The sequence below is a fragment of the Halichoerus grypus genome, chromosome 5, assembly GCF_964656455.1.
Source record: "Halichoerus grypus chromosome 5, mHalGry1.hap1.1, whole genome shotgun sequence".
Classification (NCBI taxonomy): Eukaryota; Metazoa; Chordata; class Mammalia; order Carnivora; family Phocidae; genus Halichoerus; species Halichoerus grypus.
In genome coordinates this window covers 53,724,856-53,737,575 of record NC_135716.1, presented here as the reverse complement: position 1 = coordinate 53,737,575, position 12,720 = coordinate 53,724,856, and the positions used below count along the sequence as shown (strand labels likewise).

The following is a 12,720-nucleotide window of genomic DNA, read 5'->3' as shown; positions in this document are numbered from 1 at the left end:
CCCGCCAGGCCTCCCCAGAGAGAGGTGAGAACAGGTTTCCAAATCCCTGCTGTAGGGCAGGCTTGTCATCCCCTCCCCTGTATCATGATGACTGCACTGTCTTACATTTCCACATTCCCATTCATTTATACATCTTAATTCAGTTATAGCCACCTCACCTTCCTAAGTGTCCCCTAATCTTCTCCCATGAAAAATAGAGAAGTGATTAATATCTGCAAAAGCACTAAGAGAGATGCTGGAAATTAGGTAGCATCCTGTTTTTGGAGATTGGACCACAAGGAGCACATTCCTAAGGATTTTATTCACTTTCAAATGCTGCCAATGTAATTTTTCTCTATAAACACTAATTCATATGTGTTTGAAGCCAATGATTTTATTCTTTTTCAGGCTTCTGAAAACATTGACTCATTGAAGCTCATGAAATATAAACAATTTTAAACATTTTAGGGTTCATTTTTTTTTCTTTTGATCTCCTATTATGCTGAAGGATAATAGTGTCTTAGAGAATTTTAAGTTTGGTAAGTAAATAAAATCTAGAAAATGTGTAGGCATAAAAGGGACAGTGTGGATATCTCAATGTATATATTACCAAGTTATAGTAATAATAGCTGGCATGTGTAGAGGGCTTATGTCCCTGGTACTGTTCTAATCACTGTACATGTATTATCTCATTTAATATCCACAGCCACCCTATGAGGCAAATCCTATTATTAACTCCTTTTACCAAATGAGGAAACAGAGGTACGGGGAGTTTTAGCAACTTGCCACAGAATACACAGAAACTATTTGCCAGAGATAGGATTTGATTCTAGGCACTTAGGCTGAGTAGCCCATATTCTTAAGTATTTACATTCATTTTAATCATTAGAGAACTCTTTTTTCATTAAGTTAATCAGAGCAAAATTTTCATTGTAATAGTTTAATATAATGTCTTAACTGGAATTTTCTATTGGCTCAATTTTTGTTAAAAGTAGAATTTTCCTCATATTTCACCACAGAGAACCTCCACCGTAAAATTTGAGTTTGCACAGGATCTATGGTGAGAAATGTTATCTTATCTCAGTCACTCAGGGTCACTATAATACAACCAGATCTGAAACATGCTTGAGCAGAGCATGTTTCTGCCTTTTAGCACTGAAGTCCTGGAGTATACAAACAAACATACATAGGGTTATAATTATAGTTTTAGTTTTATATATAGGCATTCATAATTTGTATAAAAATTCTTGTATATAGAGAGAGGGAGGAAGAGAATTATAATAGGTGCCAATGTGCCACAAGAAAGGTTGAAGATTGGGCCCCTCCCCAGGCCCAGAAGCTAAATCCTAACTGGCCTAAACAAATCATGGTAATTACATTCCCCTCACTGGTAATTATAAATGGCATTTAGCACAATTATGGCCAGTGAGATATGTTGGGGAAGTCAGATGGTTGGACTTCTAGCAAAACTCTCCTTGTTGAGCTGGATTAACCTATCTGGAACCAGGAACCATGCTTCCCTTTGAACAGGTTGTTCTGTGAGATAAATTTATCTGGTTGCTTTAAACCAGTGTGATCAGGCTTCCCATTACTTAGGCAATGTAACTAACCCCACAGATATGTCTTTGGGTCACATTCATAATTTTGAACCAGAGAAACAGTGGGAGGGAGTCCTAGAGCTGGGGTCCTGTTTCAGCCTTGTAACTTCTTTTCTGTGTGACCTTAATTAAATGAGTGACCCAACTTCTCTGAACCTTGGTTTGCTTATGAGCAACATGGGGATCATGCAGCATCTCCCCATAGTGCCATGAGACTGGAAGTGAGGTCTAAAGTACTCCGCAGAGTGTCTGGCCCCTGTTGAACGTCAGCTCTTACTCTGTTTGTCCCCTGTGGTTTCTGCAGGGTCGCTAGGGCTAACAGGCTCCTTCTTCTGCCTGCGGGAGCTCAGGTGCTTGGTAAATGAAGTTATTGTTGTTGTTTTATAAATAATGCAAAACCAGATTTATTTGCATGCACAACAATGAGGATTAGGACTTTAGGTAGAACAGGAAAGCAATTGTCTGTCAAATGGAGAGCAAGATTCTTAAGTAGCTGACTTTGGGACCATGGGAAGACTTGCTGTGTTGCCTTCAGAAGTGACATCTCTTTACCTGATGCTTCAGCAGGCTTTTCAAACATGCCTTAGTGCCAGGCTAGCTCTTCTAATTCCTTCTGACAGCCAAGATGTCTTCAGATGGATTTGGCTCACTGGCCACTGTTTGCCAACCTCTGATGTAGATGATGTTCTCATGTATTTTGAATCAGAGGATGATTTGGTGAATCAACGTCTCTACATTGTCTGCTTTATTATACAGTAGAACTCTTCCAATTGCACATGGGGAAAAAAACAAACCCAAACTGACTTTCTCAGTGAAGGAGACTTCTTAGCACATATAACTAGAAGGTCCAAGCATAAATTTAACTTTAGTCTAGACTTGATCCAGGAGTTCAGATAACATTATTAAGTTATTTCTTTCTCTCCATCTCTTGGCTTAGCCTTCTGCTGGTTGGATTTATCCTCAGCATACCTATAATGGTCCCTGGCACTTCATGGCTCACTTCTTTCTACCAATAGTTCCAAGGGAAGAGGCATCCATGCAAATCCTGGAGTTCATTGGAATCAAACCAGTTTGGGAGATTTGTGTATCCCTGCACCAATCATTGTTGGACCAGCACAATTGGAATTATGCTAATGAATTATAATGTGCCAGTAATAAAGCTAATCTTTCTGATACATCCCTAAAGTCAAAAGTCATTCCTGAATCATACAGACCAAGAATAGGCAAATAATAATCCCCAAAGGTAGCATAGAATACTGAGATAGAGATTACAGGTGGCAAATATCAACTGTGTTTACTTCTTGAATATTTGAATACAATTTCCATGAAAAGTTATACTAAAATTGTAGAATATGTAAGCAATGATTATCACCATATCTACAAAGCCAGCCCTGACCCCTTACAGGGAAATGACTACCCCCTCCTCTGTGCCCCTCCAGTTCCATCCGCCCACCCCATATCATATCATCATAGCCCATCAATGCCTTAAATGACTTGATAACATACATTTCCCCACCTGTGACTGCATTTTCCATAATGGAAAAGAAGTTATCATTCCATTGTGTGTCTCAATTTCATAATGCCTGACAAATAGTAGGAACCATAATAAATGCTGATTTCTTCAATAGAGTATCTCCAGAATTCATCATATAATAAGCAATGATATTAAAAGATATCAGATTACATTAAGTAATCAACTCAGACCACCAGTTAGTCTGACACTCTACAATTGATACCAGTCCCCTTCTCCCCCCCAAATACTCCAAATAAAGCTTTTTTTTTGTTCAAAATCATTTGCATATTGTAGAGATTTATTGACCTGTGGGAGGAGAAATACATAAAAATAGAGTAGTACAAAATCCAGGCTCCAGCATCTAATTTGGGGCTTTGGTGACACTGCTTAAATTTAAGATTGAAGAGTTTGTCAAGAATACAAGTTGCTAGACAGTCATTGAATTTACAAGATTTTATCAATTGGCCCAATCGAACTGCTTAATTCTTTCAAGGGATTATATGTTGTCCTAGAGGCAAAAAGCTGTGTGAGGAGGAACACTGGACAGAGAGTAGGAATATTAAGGTCCTGTCTTAAATATTGCACTTGATGGCTATATGTACTTTAGGTTCTTCATGAATAAAATGAAACAAGGAAGGGGGAGCACCTGCGAGGCTCAGTCAGTTAAGCATCTGCCTTTGGCATGGGTCATGATCCCAGCACCCTGGAATTATTCCTGGGATCAAGCCCCATGTTGTCAGGCTCCTTGCTCAGCAGGGAGCCTGCTTCTCCCTCTCCCTCTGCCTGCCGCTCCCCCTGCTTGTGCTCTCTCACTCTGTTAAATAAATAAATAAATAAATAAATAAATAAATAAATAATAAAATCTAAAATGAAACAAGGGGACCATGAGATCTTAAACTTCATTCCAGCTCAAATAGTTTGTAATCTTGCCATATATCTAGGGTATAGAATGTGCTTAGTAAACATTTATGTGGGATAGATGGAATTGAGACTTGAGTATTTTTTCATACATTTTTAAAAGATATTATTTATTTATTTGACAGAGAGAGTGAGAGAGATCACAGAGGGAGAGGGAGAAGCAGACTCCCCGCGGAGCAGGGAGCCCAATGTAGGGCTCAATCCTAGGACCCTGGGATCATGACCTGAGCCAAAGGCAGACACTTAACCAACTGAGCCACCCAGGTGCCCCGAGACTTGAGTATTTTTTAAATACACTTTTTATTTTAAAATTATTTTAGATTTACAGAAAATTGCAAAGGTAGTACAGAGAGTTCCCAAACACCCATAGCTACTTCCTATTATTATCATTTTACATAAGTATGATACATTTGTCATAATCAGTTGATATATTATTATTAAAATCCATGCTTTATTCAGATTTCCTTAGTTTTAACCTAATGTCCTTTTTCTGTTTCAAGACCCATCCAGGATAGCACATTATATTTAACTGTCATGCCTCTTTAGGTTCCTGTTGGCTATGACAGTTTTTCACACTTTCCTTGCTTTGATAACCTTGACAGTTTTGAGGAGTGCTGGTTAGGTATTTTACAAAATGTCCCTCAGTTGAGATTTGTCTGATGTTTTTCATGATTAAAATGGGGTTATAAATTTTGGGCATGAAGACCACTGAGGTTAATGTACCATTCTCATCACATTAAATCAAGGGTACATATTATCAGTATTACTTAAGACTGTTGATGCTGACCTTGATTACCTGACTGAGGTAATAAGACATAAGGCTCTTTTTATTCAAAAATCATGTTGTGCCGTCTATGTGTCTAGTACTGCACTAAGTTTTGAACAAATAAACATGGTGCCTGCCCTCATTGAATATACAGTTGAATAGAGAAACTTAACCAAGTAATTTCATACCTAATTGTGTCTAAATCTATACCTGTGCCATCATCCACACCTACATTTAAAACAGGGGCACCTAATTTAAATTGGTGGGTCAGGTAAGCCTTTCTAGGAAATGACATTAGCTAAGAAAATAAATCATGAGTAAAAAGCTAGACAAAGAAATTTGTAAAGAGACTTTAAGACAGAGAGAACTGTGTATCTGAGCACCTGCTGAGCTGATTGGAAGGGAGAGAGGATGAAAGGCAGGGAGGGAGGGGGAGATGCAGGAGAGGGCCTGAAATGATGAAAAGAAGTTGGAGGGTAACCAGAACAGCCTTAGCAGTTCTGTGAGCTTGATTAAACTTTAGACAGGTTTCTTCCTGACTACAGGCCCCAGGCCTCCCTTTTCTTAGAGCATTTACTTCAGAAAACTTGTAATTGTAAAGTCTTTCTCTGACCCTTTGAAATGTAAATCATTTTACAATCCAGATATGTCTTTCTGAAGGGCCTGGGAACCACCCCTTTGAAACATAATCACTGAAGGAGTTAGCACCCTTATTTCCCAGTCTTAGGAGGCCAGGAGCCTAAATTCAAAAAGGGAAAACTAACAAACAGGGATGGACTGGTCACCTTGACCACCCTCTCTCCTAGTATCCTTCAGTACATTTCCATTAGCTCACCCCACAGTTTTAAATATCCCCTCCCCACCTCGCCTTTTCTCTCAGCAGAGCTGAATTCAATCCTTCAACCTTACTGCAAGTCTTGAATAAATTTTTCTTTCCTATTTAGTTGGTCTGATGCAAATCAAGAATACCTAGAAAAGGTGAGGAAAAAATGTTTACAAAATCTATTTGAAGGCAACAGAGAGAAAGTCCCTGAGAATTGAGGGGCCAAGACCCCAAGGGGAAAAGAAAGCCGACATTGGGCATCACTTTTGCCTGCAAACCATTAATCTGCAGTGGTGACTGAGTGGTTAAGAATTTGAATAGAATTTTCAGAAGTTTCATCTGGCATGATTGTCCCAAGTATTTCTTGCTCCTCTCTATACACACACACAAGGAACTTAACTCCCTTTTGTATCTGGGTTGTGTCTGACTGCTTTGAACAATGGTATGCAGAAGTGGTATCCGAAATTTCTTCTCCCTTGGGACACAGCCACCATACTGTGAGAAAGCTCCAAATGCCACATGAAAAGGTCCACAAGGAAGATATATACAGAAGAATGGTCACAGCTGCATTATTCATTACAGTTCACAGCTGAGACAGCCCAAATGTTTATCAGCATTAGAAGGGTAAACAGATTGTGATATGTTCATACAATGGACCCTAGAGAGAATGAAAATAAACTGCTATGTGCAACAATATGTGTGAATCACACAAACATAATATTGAGTTGAAAATAAGCAGATCAAACCAATGGCCTGTTAAAAGTCAGTAGATACCCATAAAGTGGAGTGGGAATGGGGGCGCTTGGGTGGCTTAGTCTGTTAAGTGTCAGCCTTCAGCTCAGGTCGTGATCCCAGGGTCCTGGGATTGAGCCCCGCATGGGGCCTGCTTTTCCTTCTCCCTCTCCCTGCCCCTCTCCCTGCTTGTTCTTTTTCTGTCAAATAAATAAATAAATAAAATCTTAACAACAACAAAAAAAAGTGGAGTGGGAAAGTTCTGGCTGGTGGGAGCCTGAGGAGAACTTCTCAAACACTTGTAATGTCCAGTTTCTTTACCTGGGTGGTGTTTGCATGGATGTGTTCACTTTGTAACAATTCATCGAGCTGTTCTATATGTTAAAATTCAATTGTGTTTTTTAACAAAAATAACTTGAGATTGAACCAAAACAGAAAACCTTTCCTTAGTCATGGCTAATAGATTTTACCAATACTTTAGGGAGCAAGAAGAGAAACTGGAAGTTTATGAAAAAAAAAAAAAAAAGAAGCTCTAACTATATGCTGCTATATTTATGCAGTAGCAATGAGATTTATTTTAAAGTCTATTGTGTAATCTTATTTGTGTTGGTGTAAAAAAATCTGTCCCCTTTCCTGGTTTTTTGATCATTCCATTAACCTTTTGGAGTCCATGAAGGCTTAGCTTTTCTTTTTTCTTTCTGGGGAGACCTCAGCTCCCTTTCCTTGTCACTCCCTGATCTCATTGTGTTTCAGTAAATGGATTGTCTTCTGGGCCAAAGCAGTTCATGTGGAAATGCTCAATTGTCTTATCCTTCAGCATATTTGTTTTCTAATTTACATTTCTCCACTGAGTTTATGTCTTTAAATGTCATATGCTGATGACTTTCAATCTGAGGAATAAACCTTCTTAGTGTTTTCAGAGCAAATAACCTTGTCTGCCTATCAAACATGAAGTATCATAGAGAAATGTAACTGTGAAGCCATTTCCATTGGTTCAGGGAGTTTGCTCTCACCTATTCACTTAGTGCCATTAAACCTGACAGCTTCCAGCCTTCAAGTGATTCCTGTGGTGTTAAGAGTCTATGTGTATTTTGTGTCATTCAGCTAGTTTATAATGCTTGCTTGGCTCTTTCCTCTCCACAGAGATCCTGTGCAGCTCTTTCTCAATGATAATTGTACATTTTTTTTCCACCTCTTCTTTCACTGAGCTACTGGACACATTTCTGTACCATTTGCTGCCATTTAAAAAAATTACAGTGATATTTAGCTTTTTGCTCTTGGGTTTTATAATACAGCACATTATTATTATACTATGCTAATGCAGGAAGATACACAGCTGAAAATGCATAACCATAGAACACCATTGATTTATTAAGTGACTTTTGACTGTGTTTTTTCTTTAGGAAGAGCTATGCAAATTATTGTTATAATAATTTGGAAGCAATGACACAGACACACAATCCCTTAGAGAGATAAAATAGCAAATAAATTATATCAAAGAAGAACTATAGAATTTTCAAACTAAATGACCTTAAAGATCCAGTTCAAACCTACAAGTTTATAGCTGAGTCAGCTGAAGTCTAGAATGGTAAATGGATGCCTAATGCTTTCGAGCCACTAAGAAAGACAGACCAACATTGAAAACCAGGCATGCTCTCTACCACCCAACATATATATGTATAAACAAGTGCTAAAATACAACAATAAAAACAGTTCTAAAACTCAACTAATTCATATTATCTACTGCATATGACATCCATGGAAACAATTTTGCCATAGTTTAATTTTGCTTACTTACTAGGCAACCTCAATTTTCTTCAACAAGTGAGAGTGAGTCTCTTGCCCTCACCTTAGAATGAAAAACCAAGGTGACCTTCTCAGTACTAGATCCCTGAAGGCAAGTGCCTTCTATAAATATCTTCTGCCACAACTTATTTAAAGAGGTTTGGAAATAACAGAGGCCAAACTGTTCCAATGCAAATAAGTTATGGAAATATGCCAAGATGGAAAAACCATAACATGGCCAAGAAAGAAAGGGAAAGTAGAAAAGAAAGAAAAGGAGAAAAAGAAAAGAAAGAAGGTCAGTGAACAGTTGTAGAATGAGAGAAAGAGGAAAAAAGGTGAAAAAAATAAAATCCAAGTAGTCTCACTGTGAAGAGTCAGTCTATTGTATGAAATAGAGGGTCACACCAAGATGACAGAGCCCTTTTGCAGGTATCTTTGGAGGCCAATCCTGAAGCACATTTACAGAATGATATACAACCTACTGATAGTAAATTTGATATCACTAGAATTACAAATAGATTTTACTACCACTGGAAATGAACGTAAAACTTATGTGATAAAATAGCCACCCCAAGGAAACTTTCTTTTTCATATGCAAGCAAAGCCTACACGTACTAATAAAATCCGGTTTTATTTCCAGTGGTACTTTTGTTTGATATGTTGACAATAGGCTACTTTGTTGAAAAACATTTCAATGAAACTATTCCTTTTGAATGCTGAAATAATACTGAATAATTTGGGAGAAAATAAAATGGACAGGTTCATAGATTAAATAAACACATCTATCATTAAGCCTGAAATGTTAGTGAATACCAGATGAATTGAGATGACTAGATGTGGGAATAATTATGAATACTTTCACATTTAGTAAACAAACCCAAAAAGATTTGTTAACATTAAAGGGTAAACAGCAGCATGAAGTTAAGCGGAAAAGCAAAGGGGAATAACATTGTTCAAGAATGAGTTGGAGGATCAGGTCTTTAATCATAAATTAAAATATCAAAGATGTTGACTTGCAAAAAGCTACCATTTGAAAAATACTACATTTATTTGATAAATTATTTGGGCACACATTGTAAGCAACATTTTGGTTTTATTTTTAATTTAATGAATGAATTGAGCCTGTAAAGCAATTATTTTGGCATTAAATAAACAAAACCATTAACTCTTTCCTTTGCTTTTTTTTCCTTTAGTAATCTAGGTAAACAAAAATGAATTAATCATAATCTTTGGTTCATAGTGCACTATCATCATTGTTGTGTGAATGGCCCACTTCTATTCATCCATTTACTCATTTACATTTTAAAATTATTTATTTAAAAAAAACCTGGTAGATATGCAAAATTAACAACTTATCATTTTAACAGTTTTTTAATGTATAGTTCACTGGCATTAAGTACATTGACACTGTTGGGCAACCATCACCACCGTCCATCCACAGGTTTTCCATCTTACAAAACTGAAACTGCACCACTAAGAACTCCTCTTCCCACCAGCCCTTGGTAGCCACCATTCTACTTTCTGTTTCTATAAATTGGACTAATCTCAGTACCTCATGTGAGTAGAATCATACAACATTTGTCTTTTTGTGACTAGCTTATTTCACTTCGCATAATGTCCTCCTGTGTCATCCATGTTGTAGCATGTGTCAGAATTTCCTTCTTTTTTAAGGCTGAATAATAGTCATTGTATGTATGTGCCACATTTTGTTTATCCATTCATCCATCGATGGACACTTGGATTGCTTCCATCTTTTGATGATTATGATCAAGGTTGTTATGAACATGAGTGTGCAAATATCTTTTCCTGTCCCTACTTTCAATTCTTTGGGATATAGACCCAGAAGTGAGATTGCTGGGTCATAGGGTAATCTTATTTTTAATTTTTTGAGGAATCTCCATGCTGTTTTCCATAGCAGCTGTGCCATTTTGCATTCCCACCAACAGTGCACAAAGATTTCATTTCTTCCTCGTCCTCACAAACACCTAATTCTGCGCTTTTGATCATGGCCATGGTAATAGGTGTGAAGTGGTATCTCATCACCAATTATTTATTTACTTTTAATGCTACAAGAAATATCCCCAAATCTATAACCTAACCAGAACTAAAATATTATAGCTATGCACATGCTCCTCTCTCATCTCATTTCTTCCTCTGTCTCTCCCTAATGGTAATCTGAGGTAATTGCTTAGCGTTTCTTATTTTTTATAAATGTGTATATGGTTTATGACCAAATTTCTCTACTTTTACTTGAACCATGACTATCACTCCTGAAGAAGAAGAGAATTTTGGATATGTCTCTACAAGTAGGAACAAAAATAATCATGACCACATAGCCACTAAGAAGAAGCCAATTAAACCTGTTTACTTCTTGTGGTTACAATAACTTGATGAAAAATTATATGTTAATTAGTTAGTTGACTCTAAATAATTCAATTTAATAAATAGTAGCCAGGCATTGCAGAATGTTCAAAGAGGAATATAAGCGGTCCCTCCATCAATATTGAACTTGTTATCTAGTTATTATTATTATTTTTTTATCTACTTCATGTGTTCAAGGCTATGGGATATACAAAGAAGTTTAATAGACATTACCCTCTTCACAACCTTGGTTCTGGTTAATGGATTCTGGAAGGAAATGATGCACACCCCCTCTGAGGCTGAAAACCTCACACAAACTTCCACTCACTCTTTACCCCTGTCTGCTAGTCAAGGACACTGAAGCCCTAGGGAATGGTGGAAACACAAGTTAGGAGCCTCCATCCCTGAACCCTTTATAGATGTCTGCCTCCTGAATAGTCACACAGAAGAGCTCCTGAGCAATCAGTTAAACTTCCACAGTGTTAAACCACTTGGAATTGTTTAGGGCTGATCTGTTACCGGGGATAGCATTTACTATATCTAATATTCTTCCTGCTCCTGAAAGGATCTAGATCCAAGCAATGATGGAAGCCAGAATTTGAACCTCAGAACCTTAGGGCCTTAGGTTCCCTGAGGTTCAAATTCTGGTTTTGTCATTTTATTAATTTACTCATTCAACAGTTATTATTATACACAATATTCTTTTACTATTAGTGAAATAGCAGGGAGGCAAATGGACAGATCATTGTTTTCATGGACTTTATTTTCTAGAGTGGAAAGATGACAGGTAATAAACCAGTAAGCATATTAATATATAATATCATGATGATAAGTGTTAGAAAAGTGCTTAGTGAGAGGCTAAATGATTTGGGGGAGATATTTAGATAAAAAAAGCACTCGAAAAGAATGAATTAAATATTTCAGAGAAATACTAAAAAGCTGAATATCATTAAGATTAGACAATGTATCTCAGTTATTTTAGCTAAATATGAATCTATTTAAAATGTATTAATAGTTATGAGCCTCTTTTTCACTATAGATATAAAGAAAATAGCCATATTTAACTTAACAGGGGTAAAATTTTTTGGACTGCATTTAATGAGATAAATGCCTGTCATTTGGTGGATATCAAAGAATGATAACTGATTAGTGAATTTTCTCAAGTATGTTATTCGTAAACCTTAAAGTGTCAGTACTAGGTTAGAAGAAGGAAATGTCACAAGTCAGCAGTGGAATAATTCCTAAATGCTGATCCAGACAAAAGACATACTAGAATTTAGAGGAGGAAAGTGACAGAAAAAAAATGGCATTGTGCTTGGTTTTAAAGGGTGAAAAAGATTTGGTTAGGAAGAATTAAGGAGAGAAGAATAACCTGTGTTAATGAAATGTAATGAGGAGAAAACTGAGGTGTGAACAGAGAGAGTAAACCAGTTGGATGAAGTGAAAGCTATAGTCGAGCAATGAAAGCTCAGGTTTTGAATATAGGCTGGATCCATAAAACAAAAAGCCTCGAATGCCCAGGTAAGGCAACTTGTAAACACAATTCAGCAGTAGAAAGATCGCACCAAAACTGATTAACTGATTCTAGAAAACCTCTCAGCCGTCTGACAGTTTGTTCAGCGTAATGCCAATCATTGTCATTCTCTCAGCCAGAGGTACAGTTTATAAAATTAAACAACACATATTTCATTCATAGGGATCTTTAAAAAGTGCCTGTCACAGTGCCCTGCCCACAGTCTATATATAATGCATATTGTTCATTACAGATTTATCTAATCACCTCAGACACATGTCAGTTAACAGAAAATGAAATTACCTCTTTACGAATTTGCGTAATGTTTCTCCCATTATCCCAAAATGAGAAGACATGAGAAATGGGAAACTTGAGAATACTGGAGAAATTATTTCTGGTAAAGAAATATATTTAAGTTGACTTGGTTTAATTAAACTTACATCTTCACCTCTACTATAACTGAGTAGAAATTTAAAGAGCCTTTATTTTCCAATGGCATTAAAAATGAAAACACTCCTTTTTTTTTTTTTAAGATTTTATTTATTTGACAGAGAGATAGAGAGAGCCAGAAAGCACAAGCAGAGGGAATGGCAGAGTGAGAGGGAGAAGCAGGCTCCACACTGAATAGGGAGCCCGATGTGGGGCTCGATCCCAGACCCCTGTGATCATGACCTGAGACGAAGGCAGACGCTTAACCATCTGAGCCACCCAGGGGCCCCCAAAATGAAAACG

The 12,720-nt window shown here is 37.1% G+C and overlaps 1 long non-coding RNA gene across 1 annotated transcript in view; it reads left to right on the top strand.

The window, feature by feature from the left end:
* Positions 1-6,851, top strand: part of LOC144381846 (uncharacterized) — a 367,900-nt gene extending 361,049 nt beyond the window's left edge. The window contains exon 10 of the long non-coding RNA XR_013447825.1: positions 6,834-6,851. This is a non-coding gene — a long non-coding RNA (uncharacterized LOC144381846). The remainder of the gene's footprint in view (positions 1-6,833) is intronic.
* Positions 6,852-12,720: the final 5,869 nt, after the last annotated feature.